The sequence below is a fragment of the Manis javanica genome, chromosome 5, assembly GCF_040802235.1.
Source record: "Manis javanica isolate MJ-LG chromosome 5, MJ_LKY, whole genome shotgun sequence".
Lineage (NCBI taxonomy): Eukaryota > Metazoa > Chordata > Mammalia > Pholidota > Manidae > Manis > Manis javanica.
In genome coordinates, this window is record NC_133160.1 from 95,699,059 (window position 1) to 95,727,022 (window position 27,964).

The 27,964-nt window shown below is 38.9% G+C and overlaps 1 protein-coding gene across 4 annotated transcripts in view; it reads left to right on the forward strand.

Annotated features, from left to right (window-relative positions):
* HPGDS (hematopoietic prostaglandin D synthase) overlaps positions 1 to 27,964 on the forward strand; it is a 106,176-nt gene that overhangs the window by 40,718 nt on the left and 37,494 nt on the right. The window contains exon 1 of one of the 4 annotated variants that reach the window (XM_037020160.2): positions 23,382 to 23,497. The exons of the other annotated variants lie outside the window; for them this stretch is intronic. The gene's annotated coding sequence lies outside the window, so the exon portion shown is untranslated. Of the gene's footprint in view, positions 1 to 23,381; positions 23,498 to 27,964 lie in introns of those variants that run through there. 4 annotated transcript variants of the gene reach the window in all.

Here is a 27,964-nt window from a genome sequence, read left to right on the forward strand (position 1 = left end):
AAGACTCCTTAATTCCCCTGCCAGCATTAATCAGTAATCATTTTTGAACAATATTTCATGCACTATCATTAGGTGTGTCCTACTAGGAAGGATTTCTCTGAACATCAGACTGCCATATTTTCAGAAACCAAAGTCAAGATTGGAAATCTTATCATGGACCAGACCTTAAAGTCTTTGCATGCTGTACATGTATGCCTGTTCATGTAAAATGATTTGTTATGTAATATATTTGGCTAATTATGAATGAGAAATCCATGCAAAGGTCCCTGCAAAGAAACTGAAAATAGGAAGTATTAAAATGTAAGCACAGGTAGACAAAAGGAAATTACAAAGCTGACTTTTCTCCTGTCCTTGTTTGACAAAGATGTTAGGAGGTAACAAGAAAATGGTAACCTAATTGGATATGAGAGAAGGCAGTAATCTAATAAAATTAGTCGAACAATCACGATGGCTATTTTAACATGAATTTAAACAATGAAGATAGGCAATAAGCTCTGTGCTGGGAGATAACTGTACTTTAAGATATTAGATAATTCCTGTTATACACTTATGTAATTTAATATAGAAAGAATACATATTTGCATGCATGCCTAATTGTTTTTGTTGTTTACTGTTCAGGCATAGACAACTGTGAAAAAAATTGGGGGACCACTGCTCTAATCAACTGCCCTACCTCTCTGTAGACAGTAAAGAGTTACTGAAGGTTTTGAGCCAAAGAGTAACATAATCATATTGCTACTTAGAAAGATTAATCTAATCATAAAATACATTTAAAATGACTCTGAAGGAACAATCCTAGAGGCAGGAAGACTGATTTTTAAAGATGTAACACTGTTAAAGACAACTTTCTCTTTCTTTGTTCTCAAGTATAGCTTGATGACAATTTCTATCGAACCTGAAAAGTCTCACTGGCAGTTAAACTGGGATGATCATCGGTTATGGTATACTAATGGCTTCCTTAACTGTGCTTTTAAAATCATGACCCAAAATAATTCAAACAAAAAAATTAACTGTGTTTCATAATCATCACCAAAGAACAATTGCTCAACCTTGCAAACATAATTTTAAAATATTATCAGCAGGCCTGGAACACAGTACAGTCTAATTAATTAATACTAATTTCACTCTAAGATTATAATTGTTGCAGCCAGTATATGGTGGTCCAGAATATAATGAAACTTCTAGCAGAAAAGTGAATGCTATTTTCTTTGTTTCTGTATGCTATGTTTCATATCCATTTGCAAAATTTCCTATTCCTGTTCCTTTCTTTGAGGAGTTAAAGCCAGGAGATTAAGGACAAGTGTACCATATTTGTCCTTATAGCATTACAGTGAGGTAAATAAAGCATGTGCAACATCTCACTGTTGGACTTCTTCCAAATTAGGTTACTCTTTTCCACAAAGCAGCCCATGAAATATGTAAGGTTGCACTGCTTTAATCACCACAGTGCTCAGAGACTATGTCTTTTCTCTGGAACAGAAGCTATAATTGATAGGAGAGAGTGAGAGATAAGAGAAAATAAATATACTACAAGGAAATGCCTCTAGAATTGATTTTTTTTTAAAACACAAAAGATAAAGGGCCCAGTGAGAGATGCCTCAACTTAATTAAACCTGCTTAATGTGGTAAAAACGAGGGTGGTCACATTCTAGGTTAGTCATTAAGTATTTTGGAAGGCTAAGAATGAACAAAAGCAAACACAACCAAGGAAATCAAGAAGAGAATTTACTCCCCTGCACACACAGACATAAGTCAATGATTCTTAATTAAATACACCCAAACATGTAGATCCAGGACATAAAGGTTAAGTGTTTGTTCTACAAAAGAATGAAGCTATAAAGTAAAGCTCTCCAGAGGGCCCAAAGATAGTCAATGACAACGGTAAAAGGCAACTTTCAAGGTTCTCATAATGGCCCTTATTTTGGAAAGCAAACCAAGTGATTATTGTACCTTAGTGTATTAGCTAAGAATAGTAATGCGAATATATGATTTTTTTTCTAATTTCACCACTAATAGTTATGTCCTCTCTCTGTTTTGTGGTTGAGTTTTCTTTATTGGGTACCAGAAATCAATGCTTTAATCATTACTTCCTTCTAACCTGAGCAGAAACCATCTATTTGTGTTTTTATCTTCAGAACCTAGTTTTATATACAGCAGTTAAGTGCTCAATGATTTTCCTTTAATAAATTAAAACTTTCTCCATTACACTATTTCTCTCAGCCAAAATAATTATTCAATAGATATACTCTACAAACCAATTCTTTATAAAAAATTAAGTAACTTTGTAAAGGGTCTTTCTTGTAGACCTTCTCAGGTCTCCGTGCAAACCTGAGGTGCATAGACCTTACCAAATTCTGGCAGTTGACAGATCAGTGTGCTTTTTCAGCCAAAACAACTACGATTTTCTGAAAAAAATTAACCCCATGATAATTTTTGAAAAGATGAAATTAATAAAAGTCAACATTAATACACACCTGATGATGCAAAAGCATTTTATTATCTTTCCAATTTCCCTATTTTTGCTATAAGGAGATATGGGATCTGGAGTTCATGTGCATGCCTGATAGTAGGTCAGCCATTTTCTAATTGGTGACTTTGAGTATATTACTTATTCTTCCTGTGCTTTGATTCTCTCAGATATAAAATAAAGATTATAATAGTACCAACTTTTTGGGTTCATTGGGAAGATTAAATAAGAAAATACATTTGAAATTAAGATCATCTGACATGTAGTAGACAATGAATGTTAGTTACTATTATTATTCCTGAAACAATGGTTTAGATAGACTCACCAATGAGCAAGTAATTCATTAGGATATTAAATTGTTCATAACAAATAATTATCCAAATAAAGATAAAATCAAACAGTAATTAGACTTACTGCAGAATAGTCTATTCCTATTCAGAAAATTCTTTAAAAAAACGTTTTGAATCTATGACAGAAAGAAACCTGGGTCAGTTTTATATAAAAAACCCCTTGGTTTAAGAATCCTACTTGAGATATTTGACAATAATCTCCTAGATTATAGGGCCATCAACTTTGTATTAAGCATTGATCCCAATGGATTGAAAATGAACATCATATGAACTGTATACATACCTTGGCCTGAAGATGGACATTGAGCCATTAACCAGTTTTCCATACAAACATTTTTTGTAAGGCTTGGACATAGATAATGCAGTCCTATGTGTTTCAACTAAAAGGACTCATGCGGTATCTCTGGAGGTACCAGAGTTTGGCAAATGCAAATACAAGTATTGAACACATATGCTAGGAAGGCAAAAGGCATTTCTTGAACCTAGGAATATGACTTCTAATTCAAAACTGAGCTCAAGTTGGACAGTGTATTTATTTAATGAACCAGTAAGAACATGAGTTATATTTTATGTATCCAATAAATGTTATCCTTCAAAACCCAGCCAAATACACTCAGATTTTGGCAGGAATTTAAGAACCACTGGTATGGAAGTCAATGAAGGTTAAACCAAATAGCATATGATGAAAGTCCAACTCGATTTGGAGAATATTTTTAAATTTGGTTTTACTCAGGAATGAACTGTTCCTTTAAACAATATTTTTATTGTGGTAAAATATATACAACATAAAATCAACGTTTTAGCCATTATTAAGTGTACCGTTGGGAGACTGAAGTACATTCACATTGTTGTGAAACCATTACCACCATCATCTCCAGGAATTTTTCATCATCTCAATGACTGAGTAGTTTTAGAATATATACAGGCTTGGCTTTCTTTAAATTGACTCCCTAAAAATGTCTTTTTGAAGAAACTTTTGATTACTTCAGAGCTCTAAAAGAATGTGTATCTGACTTGTCCATATGAGTTCAATTTGTTGAAATGCATGCTTTACTATATCTATTTTTTAATTCTTTGCTTGGAGCACTAGAAAATAGGCCTACTGGGAATAAAATGTTAAACAGTAATGATGAGCAGAAAATTACCTGGGAGTATATTCTCATTCAACATAAAACTGTAAGAATTCAAAAATAGTGAAAGGTTTACACACATGAATGATCAAAGTTCCATTTTATCAAATAATTTTTAGTTCTACTATCAACAATAGTCCTGTTTTTTAAAGGTACGTATGAGAAAACTGAGAGAAAGAACATAAATAGCAATGCCAAGTCTATTCTGGTTCCTGGACCCAATGTGTGTGGCAGGGAGGGGACTTTCCCATGCAGGACACCAAGCAATTCTCCAACTCCAGCAGGATTTCTGAGAATTCAGCTCACTTCTGATGTTATCTGCCCAGAGAAAGCACCAGATTCTCCAGGTAAAGGGCTCCCTCCAGTAAGACTGCCCTTCACCCCCCATTCCAGATGCCAATCACAAGCCCCAGGCTGTTACCAGTGCCTCTGACCAACTGGCTACAGATTGGAGGTTCCCACAACCTCCCCCTTAGATTTGATTAATTTGCTAGAATGGCTCGCAGCACTCAGGCAAACACTTGACTGTTTACCAGTTTAATAAAGGATACTGTAAAGGACACAAGTTAACAGCCAGATGAAGAGACACACAGGGTGAGGTCCCAAGTAAAAGCCTCTGTACTCCTGGAGCTTGGCATCTTACTGGATGGTACATGGAAGCATTCTGGTTCCCCAAAGATCGAAGCTCTATTTTGGACCAAGAAGCAGGATGCAAAAAAAAAATCTCTTCTGGGTTTTTGTAAAGGCTTCATTGCAAAGTCATGATTGACTAAGTCACTGGCCATTGGTTGATTCAACCACCAGTCCTTCTGCCCTCTACCCTCCCAGGGTATGGAGCCTGGGGGCTGAAAGATCTCACCTTCTTAAAACATGGGTGGTCCCCCTGGCAACCAGTCCCTGCCCATGGGTGGGCTCCAAAAGTCTCCTTCTTAACATAACAAGACACCTATTTGACCTTTATGCAAGCTGTGGAAGAAGACCAAATATATCAGAGAAGTATATATTTGGTCTTCTGAATGACCAAATATGTATTTCTTATAAATCATTATATCACACCAAGAATTCAGTCGCTAACTCTTTAACCAAGCTGGATATTGGAGGAATGTGTCATGCTTTGAGTATAGCTGGGGCATAAACTCACTGACTTGGCTATAAAGTTGCTTTGAATCTAATCTGGGGCTAGTTCATAGTGATTGAGAATCCTTAGATGACATGAACTGTAGCACCTACACAACTGAAGAATATTAAGAAAATGAGGTTGCAGGGCATTTCTACTTCCCAGGGGCACAGAGGTGTGTAACCCTTGAGGGAAGAGATCTTGCTGGTCTCGTTCACCCCTACATCACTGAGTTCTGGAATAGTGCCAGCCATAAAGAAGGCACTCAAAACACATTTCTAGAATGAAAAAATAAACCCTTACACACTTCCCTTGTTTCTACCAGCATGAAGATACAAATGAGACTACATTAATATTAATTAATGCAAATTTAACAGGCTCAAGGCTTCATCTGCCTGGCTGATAGTTATTAGCCTATCTCTCAGCAAAGCTCATATTTTTTGTAGATGTCCCCAAAATGTGTCTCACTTGTGTGTAAGGACAAGTCTGCTCTGGTTCTCCTGATTCGGTTCCTTGTGGGGCTGCCTGCGGCCCACAAGCAGCTTGAGGTAGTGGATCCTCCTTGTTGTGGGCTAAACGATGGGGGACTCTGGGCGTGGTGCTGCCCTTGACAAGACTACTTGTCTTGATGCTCCTGTGGCTGAAAAATCTTGGGTGTGGGGTGTGGCAAATGGCATAGGGTGCATTTCAGTTTCCTGGGCACTGAAGCCAGGCTGCATCCCACAAATAAACAGGGAGAATCCTTTGTTCACCTCAACTCAGTATTATGTTTTTGACATCAGGAATCCAGAGCAGTGCCCACAAAGCCCTTTATGAACAGAGCCCCATTCTCTGCTTCCTGCAGTCTGTGGATCTAGTCCTACAGCCAGGCAAGTAGGTTTTTAAAAAGTTGTTTTCTCTCTTTCCATCCCTCCTCTGTCACCTACCGAGGGACTAACACAAAAAATTTTTCTCCCATGCTTTTAAAATGATTCAAATCACTACCTCCAATGAAGGCCAGGCTCAATGATCTGACTGCCTATAGCCAGCTTCAGTTCAGCTGAGACATACCACCACTCTTGTAGAGCCATTTGTTTTCACTAAATGAATGAGAATAATCATTTACAGAGGAGTTGCAATTCAGATGGGCTTTGTGTAAGTCATATCTCCACCTCTGTGTGGGGAGGGTGCAGCCATGCAATGGGAAGCCCCATTAGAACCCCATGGGATGGGAAGAGGGGAGTGTCAGAGACAGGAAAAATAACAAGGCCCATTATCTTCTTTAAGTAAAATTATTTTTATGATAAGCTAAAAAGGCATTACTTTCATATCAAACAGGTGTAAAATCAGATAATCACTGAAATTATGCCTGGGAAATTTCATTTCACAGACACCTGACACTCAGAACGTGGGTTTGCTGAGAGAACTATAAAACACATCCGTGCCCATAAAAATGCCTCCGACCTTGCTGGAGCTTTCAGAGCCACCAGCAAAGCTACAAATTACAATTCCAAAGATACAAAATACAGATTTTTTTGTCATCAGAAAGCCATAATTCCATCAGCCCATGTAATTTGGAGTTTCTCTTAAAAGAAGGTCCTCCCAGAAACCCAACTGCCTCACGAAGAACTAAAAAAACAAATGAACAAATACTTTGCTTATGCTGTTACTGTAGGCCCAGGTAGATTCATACAGAGACATGGTATTATGGAAGAAACTCTATAATTCTGTTTAGCTTTTGCAATTTCACTGGTTTCCTCAAATTCAATCTTTTATTTCTCCAATCTATCTGGCCAGAGTGATTGCTCACAAAGAAAAATGTACTCCTGTCACGTCCTTACGTAAAACCCTTCAGTGATTCCTCACTGCCTTGGGGCACAAACTCCCCAGCATTTCAGTCTTGTGGGTTAGACCCTCTCAGATACCCTCCCTCCCTCTCATCCTCCCCAGCCCCACAGTGTTTTACATACTGAACATCTTCATTCTTTTTTCTGTGTCTTTACTCAAATTGTCCTTCTGCCTGGATGCTTTTCTTCTTCACCACACCATCTCATTGTGAAGTTTGTGTTCAACAAGGGTGATCAAAGTGGATTATGTCTAAATCCTAAAAGAGAGAGTCTGAAGGGATCTCTTAGTTGCTGTTGATGATAGCTAATGCATTAAAGATGTGACTGTGCTAGTCTCCGCAGTTGTGTTTAAATATAAAATCAAGGCTTAATTCTACATACACACACAGGAAACAGCTGTAGAGCATGGTGTTAGCACCTGAGTTCTCCAGGAGAATGGGATACATGCAGTTTTTATAGGCTTCACTATTTTCTGTCAAGCCATGTGGGAAGCCACATGTGGCTTCTGCCCCACTTTAGGCTCATCTACTACTGATGATCATTTCTAGGACTTTGGTCCCAGTCAAGACTAACTCAATGCAAAGGTATCTTTCTTAAGGAAGATTTCCTTCCATGCTCAGTAGCAAATCACCTTTCTCTCCATTATTCTTTAACTTTTAACTAACTGCTGCTATTACAGATACTACAACAGATTAGAGAAATAACTAGCAAATTTGAGCTGGCAGCAGGCTGTATGATTCTCAAAGCCAAAAAATAATTCAAAGACTCTAGTCGAATATCTTTATTGTCCACTAGTACAAACATATCCTACTTGTACAAAAAGTCTTCAATTCCTACTGTCTTCCCAATGGGTTTCAGCCCTGGGCAAGTTCACTATGGATTCAATGTGACCAAAGAAAATGACAACAAAATGTTCTCGGGGTGAAAGGGTTATACCCAACTTTATTTCCAGGTGGCAGGTCAGTCACTAAAATCCTGTTCACTCCGAGCGAGTCTGTATGCAGCAAGCTGGTCTCTGACTCTGGGCTCCTCTGTCCACACAGCCATCCTCCAGGTCTCTCTGCACAGTCGTCCCTCACAGCTGCCCTCCTGCAGCCCTGTGACTGTGTTGCACTGAGCACTGGGTGGAGCTCTTTTTATAGAGTCAACAACCATGCATTGCCCACAGGTGTGCAATGAGCTAGTCAGCCACGGGCAGGTGAGAATCCTGGCCACAGGAACTCTCATTTTATCCACACCTACTCTTAGCTCTTCCTCCTTGCCACTGCACATGTAAGTATGTCATTCTAATTGAGAGCCATTTCTCTCCTGCTGTTATAGATTTTTTTCTCTTGACTCTATTCTTTATTTTCATTTTCACCTATCTTTATGTTCCCCAAAGAGCTTTCAGTATCAACCTGCATTTTAAATACTAATAGAGCTTCATTTTTCTTTTTAGGTAAAAAACATAGATTTCTTCCTATTTCCTAGTAGACTGTCTCATGCATCCCCCAGGTGCATGTACCCTACTTTGGAGATCATGACTCTAAGGGACTCTGCCCATTATTGTCTCCCGCCCTGCACACCCACCCTTCAAATCCAGCTTTCTCTACTCAGCCTGAACTGGGCTAGAGTTCTGTGGACCACTTTCTCCAGGGCCAGCCAGCTGCCTACTAGGCTCTGCCAAGAGAAGGCGCTAGAGGGAGACGTCACACTGGAGGAGGAAGGAGGGATTATTCTTTCCTGTTTCTGTTTACTTAGGGTGCCTAAGAGTGTCACCTAGAAATATTTTTTCACTCTAGAAGTAGCAGTTCATTCCAGCAGTTGATTCCAGTTCTTTATTTTTCTGACACTCACAGGACCAGCCTCACCAGACCCTCAAGGACATTGACACCCTGAGTGGTGTTCCTCCTCACAGGTCTGTGTTCCCAGCCCTGTGGCCTTGGGGGTCTGAGTTTCAACAAATGGGCAATTGCTTCAACCTTATATATTTAAATAAGCACTTTCCTATCCCAGCTTGCCCAGCTGGGCTTGTGATGGGACTCGCCATCTCACAGCCTCTTATACACTCTGCTGCATTGGCTGGTTGGCTGGAAGCTGTTATTTCTCTTACCAACTATGGCAACTATTCATGAGCCAAGTGTTTCTAGGATGACTCTTTTCTTGGCAGGGAGGGTGGGAAAGCAGTGTATTTTCTATATGTTGGTTTCATTTTAATTTAAAATCTCTCCCATTCTTGTAATTAACTGGCAGGATCACACTGATATTTAGAGAAAGACCTTAGAGCACTGTATTGGCTAGCTCTTGCTGCTGTAATACTATGTAACAAATTCTCAGTAGCTTGCAACAGTAAACATCTAAGTATCCTCATCTACAAGGCTCCAGGGAGGATGGGATAGCTCCATTCCAGGCTTCCTGTGCTTTCATTCTGCAGCCATGGCTACCCAGGGCATATTCTTATGGCAGAGCATAGAAGTGCAAAAGAGAAATCTAAACTGTGCAAGCATATTTAAATCTTCTGGTTTGTCACATCTGCCGGTATTTCATTGAGCATAAGAAATTACATAACCAAGTCCTAAGTCAAATGGTGGGAAAGATACTATATCTATTGTGAATTTACAACAAGGATGGAGAAGAATAATTCTATAGTGTATCTATAACACATATAAAGAGATCTTGAAAATCAATAAGAAAAAAAGATGAAAACACCGATAGAAAAGATGCAGGAAATTCACAAAAAATAAATATAAATTATAAAGAAACATGATGTTCAACTTTATCTATAATCAAAGGCATGCTAATTTAAAACACTATGAGGTTATTTTTTTATCCATGAGATTGCAAATAATAAAATAATTAACTCATATTAGCCAAATAATTAATTTATGCAAGCTTTTTGATGTCAGTCCAGCAATAGGTATTATTACTTAAAATATGCATAACCAGTTCCTCACCTATTCCCATTCCAGAAATAACTTTTTTAAAGAAATGTACAGATTTATGTATAAAATATATACTATGGGAGAAAAGGAAAAAAAATGGACAAATTAATGGAAGAAAATTCTTTGTGGTCTTGCTTATGCTTTAACATTATTATTATATACAATGCAGAGCTAAATAATTTCATCTGTGGCACATAATCTCAAATTTTGCACAGACATCTCAGATTACATTTGCCAATAAAGCAACAAATTTACTACCATCAACATAATGAATTTCTTTTCCACACTAAAAATATGCTGTTACTGTGAAACATTTCATCTTTACAGGAAGGAGAAAATGAGATAGAAAAAGAAAGATAAAGCAGAAAAAAATGAAAAGAGGAAGTTCATCAGGCAATTCATTTTAACATGTTTTCTGGGTTTCACTGTGGCTCTTTAAAATGGTTTCTACAGCACTTTAAAAATTCTTTGTTAAAAAGAATTTTATAGCAGTTTACAAATAGATTGTAAACCTTAGTACCTAAGGAATCTGTTTGGCAGATATTATGAAAGTGAAATGGAAAGAAAAGATGTGCTGTATAATTGATGTAGAGCATTTTCAGCAGTTTCTAGTAAAGAGTGACCTGGGGTGGTCAGCCCAGGCCCACAGTTTTTAGGGTCTTCCCAAGTGGACAAGGACGTGGTGGGTGGGGGAGGAACAGCTTCCCAGGTGCTGCTGGCAGGCAACTGAAGCTGGAATGGGGTCAAGGACTTCACCTCCCTCCTTAACGTCACCTGAGTTCCCTGGGTGACACTGCCCCTCTTCTACTTACATATTACCTTCAAAAGCATTTTGCTCTGCAGATTTTCTTTCACTCTTTACTGTTGTTCTTGCTATACCTTACATTTTATTCATCAGCCTAAAAATGCTGGGTGTGGTAGATGGACTAAAGACATGATGTAAGGTTTTTCCTTCCAGTTCTTCCCACAAATTTGTGCCCCTACCCACTCTACCCAATTCTCCACCCCCACCTCAGCCCAGCTCTCCTGAGGAATGCCTCTGCCTCCTCTTGGTACAGAGAAAACAGGAACTTAAAATCAGTATGTGAATATGCACATTGCTACCTACTACCTGACAAAGGTTGGTGAAGAATACAAAAAATATTCATCTAATACTTAAGAGAGTAGAAATCATATTAAGTACTTTGATCCCAACTATTAGCCAGAGCAAAACTTTTATCAGGGGACAATGAGTTCAGATCACATTAGGCACAGGGAAAAACAGTCTCAGAGGATATGACTAACAGAAAAAAGATAAGAAACACTTGGTAAGATTGACCCACATTGTTCAGTTTAATTTGTATTTCTAAATATAAATTTGTGTATTTGCAGCTTTAGGGAAAAGAATACTTGAAGTTATTTATAACAGCCTTTAAATTTCAAGTTCATAAATCTAATTAAACAATGAAGCAATTAGAACTGTTCCTCGACACTTTCATATCTTAAAGAAGCCTCCCACAGGGCAGAGGGGTTGTAAACCAAAACGTAGTGAAACATGTTGGAGTTGTTGTGAGAACAGAGGCTTGTAATCAACAAAACTGTGTCTGAGTATTAGCACCACTACTGAATAGCTTGTTAGACCTTGGGTAAGTTACTTAATTGCTTTAAGCCTTCCTTTTCTCATCTCTACAATGGGTCTAATAATAATATCTGCCTCACAAATTTGCTGTGTGCTTTGAACAGCCTCACAACTACTATTATTTTGAAATAAGCATATCAAATACTTGAACTGACTGCAACATTCTCAATTTATTTAAACTTCTGTGGAAATTATTTTTCAGCACTACATATCTATAAGAAAAGCATTCAATAATTAGAACACTCAATTTAATTAATATCCTGTACTTTTCAGGGTCTCTGTTTCCCCAATTTTCTCCGTTTTTCTTCTCTTTAAGGGTAGGGCAACCCGTGACCCAGTGGTGTTGACTGTAATCAGCCCCCTCGTTCTCAGTCCTGAATCTCAGGCCCACCTTTGCGGGTCTGGGGTCCCAGTACCTCACAGCTTCCTCAGGGTTATTGGGATGGCATCTCCTCAACAAAGGTCCTCCTCCCACCTTGAGGGTTAACTTGGGTCATAACTTTGCCTACATGGGTTCCACCAAATGCCACTTCTCTACTTGCTTCCTGTCTGCCGAAAGGGTTTTTGAAATGTTTCCTATGCTCTTGACTTCTCCCCTTTCCTGACTATACTTTTTCATACTTTCTTTTTAGTGGGGCTCATGGATATTAACATGTGCTGTTAATACATCATGCTTAACCAGCTGCTTTGGAAAGAACAGGTTTGGAAATTTAAACAATAGGATTGAAACTAGATATGAATAATAAAAAAGAAAAAGCAATTTTTACAACTTCAAATACAGGATGTATAGGAATTATGTAAAAGTATGTATAAAAATTGTCTATAAGAATTTTCACTTTCTGGAGATCAATTCATACATTTAATGTGAGCACTTCCATCATACAACTTTTAAGACAATGCAGGAAAAAGCTTAAATACTTAACTTTTTTAAAAGCACACTTTTCAGGAGCTTTATTATCCTTATTCTTTCGATTTATAAACAGGGCTTAATAAATATGGTCCAAAGACTGAGAACTAAAACTAAACACTCAACTGGCTTAAGTTCAAATTTTACTTTTTGAAATTCAAAGGGTGTTAGAAGATGCCCTTGCCTTTGATAAAAGATAAAGGATGCCTTAGAATTTTTTTTTAAAGGTAATACTTTACAGTTGCTAAAACTGAAAAAATGAACCATGAAGAGCAACTTAATCTTAGTAACTGATACGCATTAGGACACACTGTGTAACTGAAGGGACTCTGCTGTGGTCCAGAGCATACTTATCACTAATCAGCTGTTTTCAAACAGGAAACAAGTAGAAATTTAAAACTTATGTAGGATTATCACTAGATCTGGAGAAATAAAAGACAAAAATTTCATTGTGAACACTTACAAAAAGATAGTGGCATATTAAAATGAAATGTAGATAGCATGGAGAAAAGAGTCAATGATTCTGTAACATCTTTCTGCATTGATACATAGTAAATGCACTAGAGGGGGTAAGGATTTAATTATACAGGTAACTGTTGAACCACTGTATTGTACATCTGAAACCAATATAAGATTGTATATCAATGATACTTCGGTAAGAAAAAAACGTGAAGTTTAAATCATTATAACATGCAGTTTCATACGAACTTCTATTTATTTGCAGAAAAGAAAACCTGCCTTTTCAAATTGGGCCTAATAAAATATCTGTAGTTAGCAAGTCTCCATTAATCTAAGATCTGCTCCTTAGGCTAATGTCCTTCTCAGAAATTGAATTAGATCTCAATATTTCATGAACCACTAAAAAAACAAAATATAAATTATTAGAATATACTAAGAAATACATTAACCAAACCAATCACGAAATTCTTGTCAGTTGCTCAGCAAATCCTCTTCCCAAGCTTTGCATCAAATTATAGAGAACTGGGTCATTTTAACAAATAGCCCAATGAATAGGGTCTCAGAGGAGTAGATCTGCACGGGAAAGGGAATACTAGCACCTGTCTAGTAAAGCACCTTTTTTCTTAGTGATGGAAAGTTGAGATAGTCTCACAAAGTTTTTACTTTTCAAATATTATTATGAGACATCAGAAAGCACATGTCATAAGAACAAATCTTTACAGGAGACATCTTGGAGTGCTGGTATCAGTGTTCAATACATGTGGGTTGCATGAATGTTAATTGAATGATAAGCTCATGTTAATTAGTCACTTATGTGCATACTTTGCATTCCTTGATTAAATGGAAGTTTTTGATTGAGGTAATTTGCTTGCTTTGAAAGAACATGGAAATCTGAAAGGAATCAAGTGAATTTTGAGAAAGGAAGGGAATAGCCAAAGTGGTCAAAACCACCCTAGCAGACGATCAAATAAAGATGCTATGATCACAGCACTACTGTGTCTGTCATTTGTTACATGGACCCTAGGAACTGTGGTAATATGAAGCACTCAATTCTTTTCAGAATCATATTCATACATCTTCTTTTGGTTAGTGTCCACAGATTACAAATTTTAACCATTTATATAAATTCCTCCAAACCTCAGGCCCAGTGACAATTCTGGATCTTTTCCCTAGACTGTGGTTCATCCTAATAGAGGCCTGTAATTTCCCATAAGTCATTGAAACTATTTACTTCAACAAAATATACCTACTGTCAGACACACGCCCTTTCCAGCCTTCGTGGCCTAGGTCCCAGCATGTGGAAACAGATGCTGTTTTCTTTCCATATATGGATCAGGCTCTCGAAGAACCAAAGTACTCATGTAGCAGAATTAAGTCTTAGTGGCTGGAAAAATATTTTTTACCATAACCCTGTTGTTTTCTGGATCTTTTTGTTACTTTGCTAAGAGAACTGCTTCTCCTTTGCTTATAAAAACCATGTGTTTTATATTCTTCTATACGCCTGTGCTCTAAGGACTGAAACTCCATCTAATTCCTGTAGTCATCACTTAGAATTCCTCTTCTACTAGTTATTTCCTTTACGGACGCAGGGCAGCAGATGTTAGTTGTGTCAGCAGAACAAAGATTTCCTGTTTTCTAAGAAATTTCCTCTCTTTGAATTACGGACCAGTTGAAAGAATTCTGCCAGAAATTCTAAGTGTTTGATAGAGGCTTGCAAAATCAATTTCTAGAATGAAATATTGAAAAAAAACCTGCTTAGGAGAAAGAATTTAGATCAAAGTTTTACTTAATATGTACAGTCAGGCTGAAGAAAGTTCAATAATCCTAAGAAATAGTATCAGAAAATGCTAAAAGCCTGATAGAGTGAGAAATATATCTAATGATGTATTTAAGAGACACTCTAATGTAGTGACAAATGACAAAGACTCCAAAGGCACACCAGCTGGCTTAAATGGTGGGTCTGTCACTGCTGGCCTTGTGGCCTTAGCAAATTAAAACACTGAGTGAATACCAGGCACAGGATAAACACAGATATCAGTGTTTGCTCTCACTAGTCCACTGGAGAGTCTTGGAAATTTTCGGACACAGACTTATTTTTCCAAATCTCCTTTTCCTAGATTTCATGAGAAAAACAAACCTCTTCAGATAAATGTATTTTCAAAAGATGTAGGAAATACAAATATACAAGTCATTTTAATAGATACATTTTGGTTGATTGCTTTATGATAAACTCTAGGAAAGTGCTTTAATCATGCCAAAAAATTCTGCCTAAATTACACTTTTGTCTGTATTACTTTAGTACCTGTAAATAGTAAATGTATCCTGTGACCTGGGGTTATCAGGGTGACCTTCCTTTGATCTGAGCGTCTGGCTTTCGTTGCTAGATTTGGGGACAAAGATAGCTTGTGTCCTGAAATTCTCAGTCTGTGAACTCTGTGTCCCCTTAGCTTCAGTTTTCAAGACAGAGAAATGCCTTCTAGGGGAAAATTTTGTCATTGAGGAATAGAGCAGAAAGTGACTTCAGAAGTCACTAAGCCAATTCTTTTGTTTTCCAAAAACTAAGGTTCTAAGAGGAGATGAGACTGTTCTGGGTAACAGGACAGCTGAGAGGCAGAGGTCAGATTTAAAGCCTGGTCCTTCCTCCTACAGCTCATTTGGTGATGATACAGAGGGGACAGTAATTGATTCTGGAAAAATCTTGGAAAACAAGTTACTCTATTTTAGTGATTGTTTCCACCATTCTTGACATAAAAAATACAAATGTTTGAGGAATTTTACACCTACAAATGCATTCATGCCATGCCCTAGTCAATCACATAACCATCCTCAATGATGTCACACCATTTGGGAGGTTACTTTGTGGGCATTAAGTGAGAGATGGGCACTTTGCTTAGTTCCTGGCTCAAAGGATGCAGTTAGCAAATGTTGGCTATTTATATTACTGTTAGTTGCTTATAACTGGAATTCGTCTTTCAGCTAAAAGTCTAGGCAAAAAAAAAAAAGTAGAAAAAAATTTACTCACAGTTTTGGAGATGATTATATATCATTCTTCACAGTATCTGAAAAGTCAGCTAGGAAGAAGAGTGTTATCACTGTTGAAATCTGGGAAAAAATAGATTTGCAAGCACATTTTAATTATAGGTTAGAAGCAGAAGGAGAAGCATATTCTTAATTTCCTACATTCTCCATCCCAGGTTTAAATACTTCAGTTTTAGATGCTTTTAGTTTCTCAAATAACTGACTATGAAAAGGAAATCATGAAGCTGAATAAGGGAAGTTCTGAGGGCTTCTCCTGGAGACTTCCTTCTTTCTCCATCAACATAGCAGCTAGAAAAGTAGAAATTGGGCTTATTTGAACACTTCTCCTTTACCAAAATAAATAAATAAAGAGGAACTAATATGTGGGTTATTTTTTAACTATTAATATTTCCATTATTAATGACCTATTAAATACCCACTACTATATAACAAATAATAACTATTTGCCAAGCAATGTACTCAGTGGTTTAAATACATTAGCTTGTTTAATCCTTTTAGCCTTGAGAAAGCAGAGTGAGTTTTATCATCACGATTTTACAGATGAGGAAACTGATACCTAAAGTTTCCAAGCTAAAAAGCAGTAGGATTGAGATTCCAATTTCAGGTAAATAGTCAGTACTCCACACCAGAAGTCTTCATCAGGACCTTGTAGGATTACATTACCAGCACAGATTGGAAAATAAGAAAAAAAACTGGACTCTGAGTCAATGTTGGATTTTGAACAGCAGTTAGGAACTTGCTAATTAAATAGTAAAGGAGAAAGAGTTTTCCAATTTGGAAGCTGCCAGAGAAAATGAAGATACATTCATTTTCTCTATTAAATTACAATAGCCCTTTTGCTTAATAAACTATAACAAATAGTTCTAAAATTTATATGGAACCACAAAAAACCCTTGATTGCCAAAGCAATCCTGAGAAAGAAGAACAAAGCTAGGTAGATTATGCTCCTGGACTTTAAGCTATACTACAAAACTACAGTAATCAAAACAGTATGGTATTGGCACAATAATAGACCCATAACTCAATGGAACAGAACAGAGAGCTCAGATATAAACCCACCCATGTATAGTCAATTAATATATGATAAAGGAGCCATGACTATACAATGGGGAAAAGACAGCCTCTTCAATAACTGGTGTTGGGAAAACTAGACAGGTACATGCAAGAGGATGGAAATGGATCACTGTCTACCTCCTTACACAAAAGTAAACTTGAATGGATCAAAGACCTGAATGTAAGACATGAAACCATAAAACTCTTAGAAGAAAACATAGGCAAAGAATCTCTTGAACATAAGCATGAGCAAAGGGAAACAAAATAAAAAATGAACAAATGGGGCTACATCTAACTAAAGAGCTACTTTACAGCAAAAGATTCAAAAAGGCAACCTATAGTATGGGAGAATATACTCATAAACAACTCACCCAATAAGGGGTTAACATCCAAAATATGTAAAGAGCTCACATGCCTCAATACTCAAAAAACAAATAACCCAATTAAAGAATAGGATCTGAAAAGACATTTCTCCAAAGAGGAAATTCAGATGGTCAAGAGGCACATGAAAAGATGCTCCACATCACTAATCATAATGGAAATGCAAATCAAAACCACAATGAGATATCACCTCACACCAGTTAGGCCACCATCCAAAAGACAAGAAATAACAAATTTTGGCAAGAATGTGGAGAAAAGGGAACCCTCTCACATTGTTGGTGGGACTGTCAATTGGTGCACCCACTGTGAAAAGCAGTACAGAGGTTCCTCAAAAAACTAAACATAGAAATACTATACAACCCATTAATTCTACTTCTAGAAATTTACCTGAAGAAAACAAAATCCCTGATTTGAAAAGATATATGGACCCCTATGTTGATTGCTGCATTATTTACAATAGCCAAGATATGGAAGCAACCTAAGTATCCATTAATATATGAATGTATAATGAAGAAGTGGTGCATATACATAATGGAATATTATTTAGCCATAAAAAGAAAACAAATCCTGCCATTTGCAATAACATAGATGGATCTGGAGGATCTTGGGCTGGGTGAAGCAAGCCAGGTGGAGAAATACAAATATGTGATTTCACTTATTTGTAGAATATAAAAACAAAGCAAAACAGAATGAACAAAATAGCTAGACTCACAGACACTGAGAAGTGACTGATGGTTACCATGGGGGAGGGGCTGGGGTGGGAGGATAGGAAGGGTGAGGGAGATAAAGGAACACAAAATGTTTCAGTGTTAATATAAGTTGGTCACAGGGATAGTAGTATAGCATGGAGAATATAGTCCATTGGACTTCTTGTTCTGTGTATTCTGGAGAAGGTGGCAGATCCGGGGCTATTAGGATTTTTGAGGGGCTTACTTGTCTCTTCACTGCTTGCTTAGCCTCAACATATGCGCAGTGATTTCCCACCGATCCTGGGTTTTTCTCTTTCTGGTGCCCTTTGCAGTGTATAACTGCCACTTCTTTCGGTTCCCAAATTACTTCTAGGGTTTTTAAGATTTCCTCCTGGTTTTTTATTTCTCCTCCTATGGCATTAAGAAGTCCCCTCTCTTTGTATAAGGCTCCATGTATGTGCAGGGTGGCAAATGCATAATGTGAGTCAGTATATATATTGACTTGCTTTCCCTTGCTTAGTTTTAATGCTCTTATTAGGGCCCATAGTTCTGCTCTTTGGGCCAATCACCCTTTTGAGAGGGCTTTTGCATTAGTTACTTTGGTTTCAGGGGCCACCGCATATCCAGTATATCTTCTGCCCCCGTATGAAATCGCTGCCGTCAGTGTATAGTATGAGGTCAGGATTTGATAGGGGCTTGTCTGTGAGGTCAGGCCGACTGGCATAGTCTTTGTCAAGAACCTCCAGGCAGTCATGTTCCGGAGGTTCTGCTACTGTTGACAGGCAGGCAGCAAAGTTTAGAATTTTTACAGTCTCTAGTTTGACTTGCAGATTTTCACATAGTAGCCCTTGATACTGAGTCATTCGAGCATGAGTTAACCAGTGCTGTGCCCTGGTGTCCATCCAGGTGATAATGGAGTGGAGGACTTTAACATTTAAATTTTGCCCCAACGTGAGCTTGTCCGCCTCTTTGATTAACAAAGCCAAGGCTGCTAATGCCCTTAAACAAGGTGGCCATCCTAGAGCGACGGTGTTGATTTGTTTGGCTAGATAGGCTGCTGGTGGTTGCGAGGGCCCAGATTCTTGGGTTGGGACTCCTAAGGCTACTCTGTTGTTCTCATGTACAAGTTAAAGTCCCGCGATACATCAGGGTGTCCCAAGGCTGGAGCTCCGCTAAGTTTGGCTTTAATGACTTGAAAAGATTGCTCTTGCTTAGGTCCCAAACAAGGGGCTCTTTTTCTTCTCCTTTTAGTATCTCATAAAAGATTTTTGCCAGTTCAGAAAATCCCGGGATCCAAATTCGACAGAACACTTGCTGGTCCCAGGAACTCTCTGACCTGACGGTGGGAGGTGGGAACTGGGAGGGCACAGACGACACACTGCCTCCCCAAGTATTCGTTTGCCTTGAACTATTCTGAAGCCCAAGTATTTTGCCTCCCGCTGATATATCTGTGCCTTTTTCTTTGGTACCTGGTCCTCCACCTCCTCCTGGAGGCTGACATTGAGCTAGCGTGGGACTGGTAGCAGGAGGATGTCTGCGTGTTGGAGGAGAGCGCGCCCTAGTTCTCGCTCCGGACACCTAGCGAGATCAGATGCCGAGGCCCCACTGAACAGGGTAGGTGAGTTTTTGAATCCCTGGGGCAGTCTGGTCCAGGTGAACTGTTCCTCTGTTCCTGTACTGATATTTTCCCACTCAAAGGCAAATAGAGATTGACTATTGGGAGCTAGTTGGAGACCTAAGAAGGCACCTTTTAAATCCAGGCACGAGAACCACCTGGCCTCAGAAGGTGTAACTCCCAAGGGAGTGTAGGGATTTGGCAGAGCCGAGTGCTGTGCGGGGACTGCCTTGCTGACAGCCCTCAGGTCCTGAACCTGGCGGTAATCATTTGTCCTGGGTTTCTTCACAGGCCGCAGGGGAGTGTTCCACAGACACCTGCACGGCTTCAGGAGCCCCTATTCAAGCAATCGGTCCAGGTGCACCTGGATTCCCAGACAAGCTTCACGTGGGATGTGATACTGTGCTATTCTGACTGGGTGGACTTCTGTTTTTAGATCAGTTTACATGAGGGGATGAATTTTTGCTAATCCTGTGGAATTAGTTTCAACCCAGGGAATTCAGCTTCCAATTCGGGGGCCACTGCTGACTTATTAGGGGGAAGAGCATGCAGTCTCCACTGCTCCTCCTGAGGTGCTCCTAAGGACAGTATCATAGGCTGGTCTCTGTCACTAATGCACAGTTGGTAGACCCTTCCTGATTGAAGGTCATTTCCATGCCCATTCTGGCCAGTAGGTCTCGGCCTAGCAGTGGGACAGGGCAGTCAGGTAGGTATAGGAATTCATGAACTACCTGATGGCCTCCTGGCTTGCACTGGCAAGGTCCACAAAATGGCCGGCAGGTGTGGGTCCCAGTGGCCCCCACTACTGTGGCTTCTTGATGTGCCAGAGGTGCTACTTCCTGGGTTACCATGGAATGCCCTGCTCCCGTGTCCAGCACAAAGTCAATGATTTGGCCCCCGACTTTCATTTTGACCATGGCTCATGGGGGCCCAGATGGACTGAGCCTGGTGTATCCTGTTCAGTTCCCACTCCTGCCAGACCGATGAGGTCAGTATCAGGCGGTTCTGGCTGGTAGCTGCTAGGTGGCAGGATCTTGTTCCACCGTCGGTTAGGGCACATTCCTCCAGGGGCCAGTTTCCTTGCAATGGGCACACTGCTCTTGTCTCAAAGGTGCCCTTTTTCCAGGTTATTGCGTCCCTTGGGGTCTCCACGGGGGCGCCTCTGCAGGAGGCCAACTCCCCAGTGCAGCGGCCAAGAGGGTGGCTTTTTGTTTCATTCTGCGGTTGGCTTCCCTTTTGGCTGTGTGATCTTGATTTGCAAAGACCTTGTTGGCTATTTCTAACAATTTAGTAGCCTTTTTCCCAGTGAATCCTTCCAATTTATGGAGTTTTTGTCTTATGTCGCCTTGTGCTTGCCCTACAAAAGTTGCATTAACCATGCACTGATTCTCCAGGGCCTCAGCGTCAAATGGAGTGTACACTCTGAAGGCTTCACACAATCTTTCATGAAAGTTTGCTGGGCTTTCATCAGGTTTTTGCAGGACTTCAGAAACCTTTGCCATGTTTGTCGGTTTCTTAGCTCCTGTTCTCAGTCCTTGAATGAAGATGAAGCGATTTCTCTCCAACCTGGCTATCCCGCCCTCCGCGCTGGGGTCTCAGTTCTTCTTCAGGCATGGCTTCTTGCACCCAGGCTTCCACATCCAGTTGTCCCTCGAGTGCTTGAGTTTGGAACCATTTTCTGGCCTCAGTGACGATTTGCTGGCGTTTTTCAATGTTAAAGAGTGTGAGCAGAAGCTGTTTACAGTCCACCCTAGTGGGACAGTGAGTTTGGAAAATGGATTCTAATAAGTCTATCATTGTCTGAGGCTTTTCAGAATATGGTGGTGTATGGTGTTGCCAGTTGGAGAGGTCAGTAGTGGAGAAAGGTTCATAATAGAAGACCGATCCCCTCTCTGTATGGTCCCATTGGGGTCCATTCTCTACAGACCTCTTGCTTCTCTCAGGGGCATTAGTATCACTGCTGGAGCCCTCATCCCCTGGGCTGCTGACCTAAGGTATCTTCACCAGTTCAGGCGACTCAGGAGGTGGTGGGCTGGCCGCTGGCAGAGGTGAAACCCATGGGGGTGGTCTCTCAGGCAATTCGGGGGCTCTCCTTCAGGCTCTGTTGTGGTGGTAGTGATGAGGTTTCTTCAGAGTCCCCATGGAGGATGGGGGGACACTTCTTCAGAGGCGGAGGTTTCTTTTCAGGTTGAGCTGGTAAGACCTTACACTGTCCCTTTCTGGAAGCACAGAACCAGACCCAAGGGGGCTTTACCTGGCTACTTAAAGCCACTGGTCAATATAAGGAAAATGATCTGGGTTGCCGGGACTTCTAGTAACTACCTTGTAAACAGCTTGAACTATGGAGACATCCAATGTGCCTTCAGAGGGCCAGCCCACATCGAAGGTTGGCCATTCTGATTCATAGAAAGTACATAGTTTTCCTGGGGTTAGTTTTACTCCATAGTCTTCTGAGAATCCTTCTTAAAATTCCTAATCATGCATTCTAAAACAATGGGTTTGAAGTATTTCCTCCCATGTTGGTAACCTCCTGGTGTAGGATGTCTCTGGACAAGAGGAGGCTTTCACTCAGTCCACTTGGCTGCTCCCCCGTCAGGATATTGAGCACCTCTTAGCTTTGGCAGGTCAGTATAAAGCCCTGACTCGGAACTGATTCACAGTTCTTCTCTCAGCTGTATGAGGTCGCTGCAGTCTCGCAGGTCAGGACTCACACACACCCTCCATAGCTAGAGTCATGGAGAACAGTCAGTCATGCATACATTCAGTCAGAGTCAGATGGAATCCCTCCCGAGGAATCCCTAACTTAGCAGCCTAGCTGCTCGGGGAAGTAATGAAGCTCCCCTTCTGCCCCTAGGGTGGGCTTGAACTGGGACCTGGTTCCCCAGGGACACTTACCCAATCAGAAGACCTTGTCCTGGCAGAATTTTCAGTCTCCCTCCTTGGGGTCCATTTGAGTGAGGCAGCAGCCTATGTAATTGGGCCCAGCAAGGGCCAAGGCCCAGCAAAAATTACCAGTGGCACGCCTTCTTGTCCATTGCCGGGAGCCCAAAACAGCGGCCCCAGTTGACTCATGACAACAATGGCACAAAGGGCCAGTATGGGTGTCTTTTCCCGGCCAACGCACCAAATATGTTATGGAAATTGGACCTGACATGGACAGGGACAACTGGCACTCAATCAGGGATCAGAAAAAACAGGTTTATACGGCACTGGTGCAGACTCAGTGGAGTAACCGCCAAAAGCTGAGCACACGTGATGTGGCAAGCAAAGCTTTTGCACAGGCAGCCTTCCAGGAGGGGCAGAGCCTGTGGGCAGTTAGTGGGCCCCTGGGCAGGGAACCTCCTAGGGTACATTCCTTAGGTTTAGTAGGAGCGGCGGTGATTCCTTCACAGTTACACACTGTGGTGAAGAAACAGCAGGTAAAGGATGAGACTGTTGGAAGTGAGTTATGGTGAGGAGGTGGTCAGCCAAGGATTCTCCAGGGAGACTTAATGAAATGAGGAAGTCGTGTGTATCTGTACAGAGGGCTTACTTGTAGTCATGTTTTCTCATTCTTTGGGGGCCTGTAGTGAAAGACTTTACAAATAATAAACATATAGCAATAGGCACACTTCAGCACCTCTAACTTTGACTTTACCAACTGTATGCAAAAACATTCGGTTGACTTATACAAAAAGATCCCATATCAACTGTATGCAAATACATTCTGTTGACTTATACAAAGAGATCCCATAAAATGTCAAGAATAACCAGAAGTCTTAACAGGCTTGAACTGTTGGGCAGGCACAGTTTATCTATGAAAGGAAGGAAGTTAAGTCACCTCTTCTCTCATTGGCTTGTGACTGTCACTTGCTCATCATATAAACCCAAGATACAGGCAGTTACATAGGGCATAGAAGATACTGGAGACTCCACAGAGACAGAAGTAAGTGATATGATTGAACTCTACAAAGATAAGAAAGGAGATATTCTTTGCTTTTCATGTTAGGATTTATTTGTATTATTATCATATTCTGTGTGTGACTAGTGACTATCTTGTGACTCATGTTCACTATTTTACTCATTCTGACCTTGTCTCACCTGGATTTTCTCTGTGTTAGTGATCAAGTGGAAATCAAATGATAATTTCTAAACAAAATATAGGTACAGGATATTTTTAAAGATTCTAAAAGATCCAATGAGTGGATTTTTAACATGGAAAATACAGACAATACCAAAGGAAAAATCCTGTCCTAATCAGGGTTTGTAATTTCTTCCAGAAATTTCCTAAGTGATAACTTCAGTGTGTGAAACAGTAGAGAATTTCATAGTTCTTCACTTCCTTTCTTTTTAAAGTTCAGGGACTTTATTTATAATAGTTTTTTTTTTTATCACTTTAAGGCTCATTTTGTTCAAGTGTCTCCATGTTTTTCCAGGAATTGCTTTGTATCATCAGGCTAGGACTTTGAGCTTACAGCTCCCAAACGATATTATTCCTCTTGCTTTGGCTTTTATGTGAGGCAGCCATTTAAAATGATACAGTTGGTCTTTGATTAGGAAAATAGAGATCCCGGCTTGCCAATTCAAAATTAAACATCCAGTGTTTGACTGAAATCAATAACATACTCAGTTAACAAAAATTCTTACATTTCTCTATTGACCTACAATTAAACTGCAACCTGTAACTTTCCCAGAACTGAACTAAAAATGCTGAGGGACACTGTGAATAAGGGAAATAAGCATTCTTTACCACCAATAGTTAGTGGGCAATATAGTGCTGTTATTTAATGTCAATATATGCAAGAAGTGCCTATGTAGACGATAGCATTTTACATGATTGTTGTCTTAATACAATTTTTGCATTTACAACACTAGAGCCTATACAATGGGAGTGCAAACATTATGTTCTGTGCCACCACAATTTGTATAGGTTTGTTTACAACTGGTCAAGTTAAAGTGCAGAAAAGAAGAACTGTTGGCAAATTCACAAGTAATCTTTGTTTTTATATTTCAGACTCATAGGTTATTGCATCATTACTGGGTATATATGAAATTGTATCTGGAATTCCCAAGGATGTTCAAAATACCTTTTATTTAAGACTAAGAGCTCATGTAGACCAATGCTCTCATGAATAAAGTAAGATTAATAGCATTTAGGTTTTGGACTGAATTGTAAAATGGTTAATACTTAATTCCTTATTTGAAAAATTTCTATCCAGCAACATTTCTATCATTTTTATCAGCTATCTGCTAAAATCTTTAACATGCTTAACATAGTAATTGAGTATCAGCTACCTTTGCTAGAATGTGAAGTTTGGATTGTCATTGCCTTTTTGGTACAGCCACTAGAATTTTTGAGGACATGTTTTGCTGTGCTCTTACAGCAATGTGCAGAGGACATTTTTAAGAAACAAAATGATTTTATTAGGCTAGTTTGTATTTTATCAATGACTGCATTAAAATTGCCCCAGGACTGAATACTCCTGTGTTTGTGGTTAATCAGCTGAAGTGTATTGGTGTTATATAAAGTAAAAAATGCTACAAACCCAGAAGAAGGAGAAAATGTATCCAAGACAGAAACATTATTATTTTCCATGTAAAAGATATAATTTCTCAACAAATTTAGCATATATTTAAATCTAAATCTTCTTTTGCATTTAATGGCTGCATTCATATGAGTTCACATGTGAAAGTTTCTATCCAGGGTATTTATGAGCCATCCTTCATATGTTCTTTGAGAAACTGTATTTCTCATTTTTCAAACAGTCTAAGTGGTCTTTTTATTTATCTGCTGAATCGGGAACTTTACATGACTTTCTGTCGAGTGGAAGGAAGCCAGTGGTTAGTCTGATAGAGAGCTCTAAACACAATTCACTTTTTAACTTCTTGTTTCTGTATTATTTAAGGAAATATATGCAGTTTTCCCCACATGAGATTCTTTTTTTTAATTGAAGTATCATTGCCATACAATCTTATGTTGGTTTCAAGTATACAACACAGAAGTTCCACAGTTATCCGTAATATTTTATTAAATCTTCACCCCAACTACTGTAGTTACTACCTGTCACCATGGGAAGATGTTATAGAATCATTGGTTATATTCTCCACTACATGGGATTCTTAACACAGAATGACAGTAGAAGGGCTCAGAAAAGAAGCTAATAGGGAATAAGAGACCAAAGTGACTTTGGAATTTGCCTAGGCCAGTCAAATCATATTTAGGCCTCTAATCCACCTAGATGTTATTTCTATGTATTATGTAAAGTTGGGGTCTAATTATGTATATTTTTTTTCCCCAGAACCATTTTAGTCTAGTCCCTTTATTTACCCACTGTAATATGTCTGTCATATATCTGAGGTTCTGTTTCAAGACTCTGCGTACCTCTGAAAGTCTAGTCCTGAACAAAGATCGTATTACCTTAATTACAAGATTAAAAAATATATATATGTAAATTTTGCTACCTGGTAGGTCGAGTCCTCTCCCGTTCTCTTAAATTGTCTTGGCTATTTTGGTCCTTAGCATTTTCATTTGAAATTTAGGATCAGCTTTATCTGTAGACTTTCTTGGGTTTTGAATATAGACAATATTCTTGATTGCAAGTAAGGATAGTTTTTCTCTTCCTTCCTACTCCTTACATATGTTATTTATTATTGTCTTATCTAGCTGACTTAGCTAGGCCATCTAGGACTATGGTAAATAGTAGAGATAATAGTGGGGTTCTTGCTCTTTCTGACATTAAAGAAAATGCTTATATTAGTTCCTCACTATGTATGAGGTGTGCTCTCTGTTTTTTGTAGAGGGTAAGGGGTTTTCTTCTAGTCCCAGTTTGCTAAGACCTTTTTTTTTTAAAGAGTTTTGATCAACAATACGTGATTAATTTTATAATTTTTTTCAAAAGCATTTATAGTATCTATTGAGAAGACAATATACTTTATGGTTTTTCTCCTTTAATTTATTAATGTAGCATATCATACAGCAACCCTACATTCTTGGAATTAATCTTATTCTGTCATTAGGTTTATTTCTTTTTCTATACTACTGAATTTGAATAGCTAATGTTACTTAGGATGCTTATATTTAAGTTTATAAGTGAGATTAGTCAATAATCTTTCTCTTTCACCACTTTTTCTATTTGTCTAGTCTCTGAAACTACTTGTAAAAGATAAGGATTACTTTTCCCTGGAAGATTAAGTAAAATTTATCTGTAAAAGTAATCTGGGCCTGGGTCTTTTACGGTTGTAACTAATGACCAATTTCATTTCTTCACTGGTTTAGTGTTAAATACAGGCTTCCATTTCTTTTTGATTTTAGTTGTGTACTTCTCAAAAATTTTCCATGTAAGTGTTCAAACTTAGTGACATAAAGTTATTTGTAGTGTTAGTTTATGATTTTTAATGTCTATTTTATCTACTGTTATGACCCCTTTTTATTTGTAATATTAATTATTTGTGACTTTTTGGGTATTTTTCTCTACCTGTTCTATTGAGGTTTGCAATTTGACCTTTTAAAAATTGTATAAAAAAGCTGCCAGGCCCTGGTTTTAAGCAGCTCATCCCTCCAGTGTCTCCTTCTGTGTGGGATTTTATTCTCCTTCATTCCGAAAAACCTAACTTGGCTGGCCCCTGCCTGTCACAGGATCCGGAGTCTTGCATGTTGCCTTTTGCTTCTGTTCATTTTGGTCCAGGAAAAGTTTATCTTGCATTTACTCCGAACTATATATTTTTCTCTTTATATTTAATTTTTAAATGTTTGTGTGCTCGCAGGAGGGTGCGTTTATCAAAGAACATGATCTTGAGGATTTGAGTCCAATCAAATCACACAAAGCTGGACTCTAACCCCTGCTAGGTGGAATTTTTCCTCTCTCTTTCCCTTCGTGTTCTCCTTTTCTTCCTGAACACATATCCTGTGCCAAGCACTGTATTGGTACTTTACACACAATATTTTTAATAGCAGGTGAGCAAACTAAAGATAGGAACAAATGACTTGCCCAAGGTCATTTAGACAAGGCGTGGCAGGGGTGACTGTCATTGACTTGTTCTGCCCTTGAGCTTATTCCTCACTGAATCCCGTGGTGGGCACAGGGACCTTCATTCTTTTACTCCATCATCCTTATGAAATAAAGGCTTTAACAAAGGGAGATTATTGTAACAGACATACTGCTAAATGCAAAAAGAGGGAAAATTATATTCTCCTAGGCAGTATCACTTAGAGAAACCGTTAGCCTTTTGTAAATTTCCTTGTCTGTTTTTGGCTATAGAAATATTTACTTAACTTCCTTCCATTAGTTTTTATGCAAAAGCTTTATAAAATTTAGAAAGGATTTTTAGAATCAGGAAATGTTTCCAACTACACTCACTTTCATTTATTTTTTGTGCTATAAAAATGTGCATATACATTCTGGAAAACAAGCCT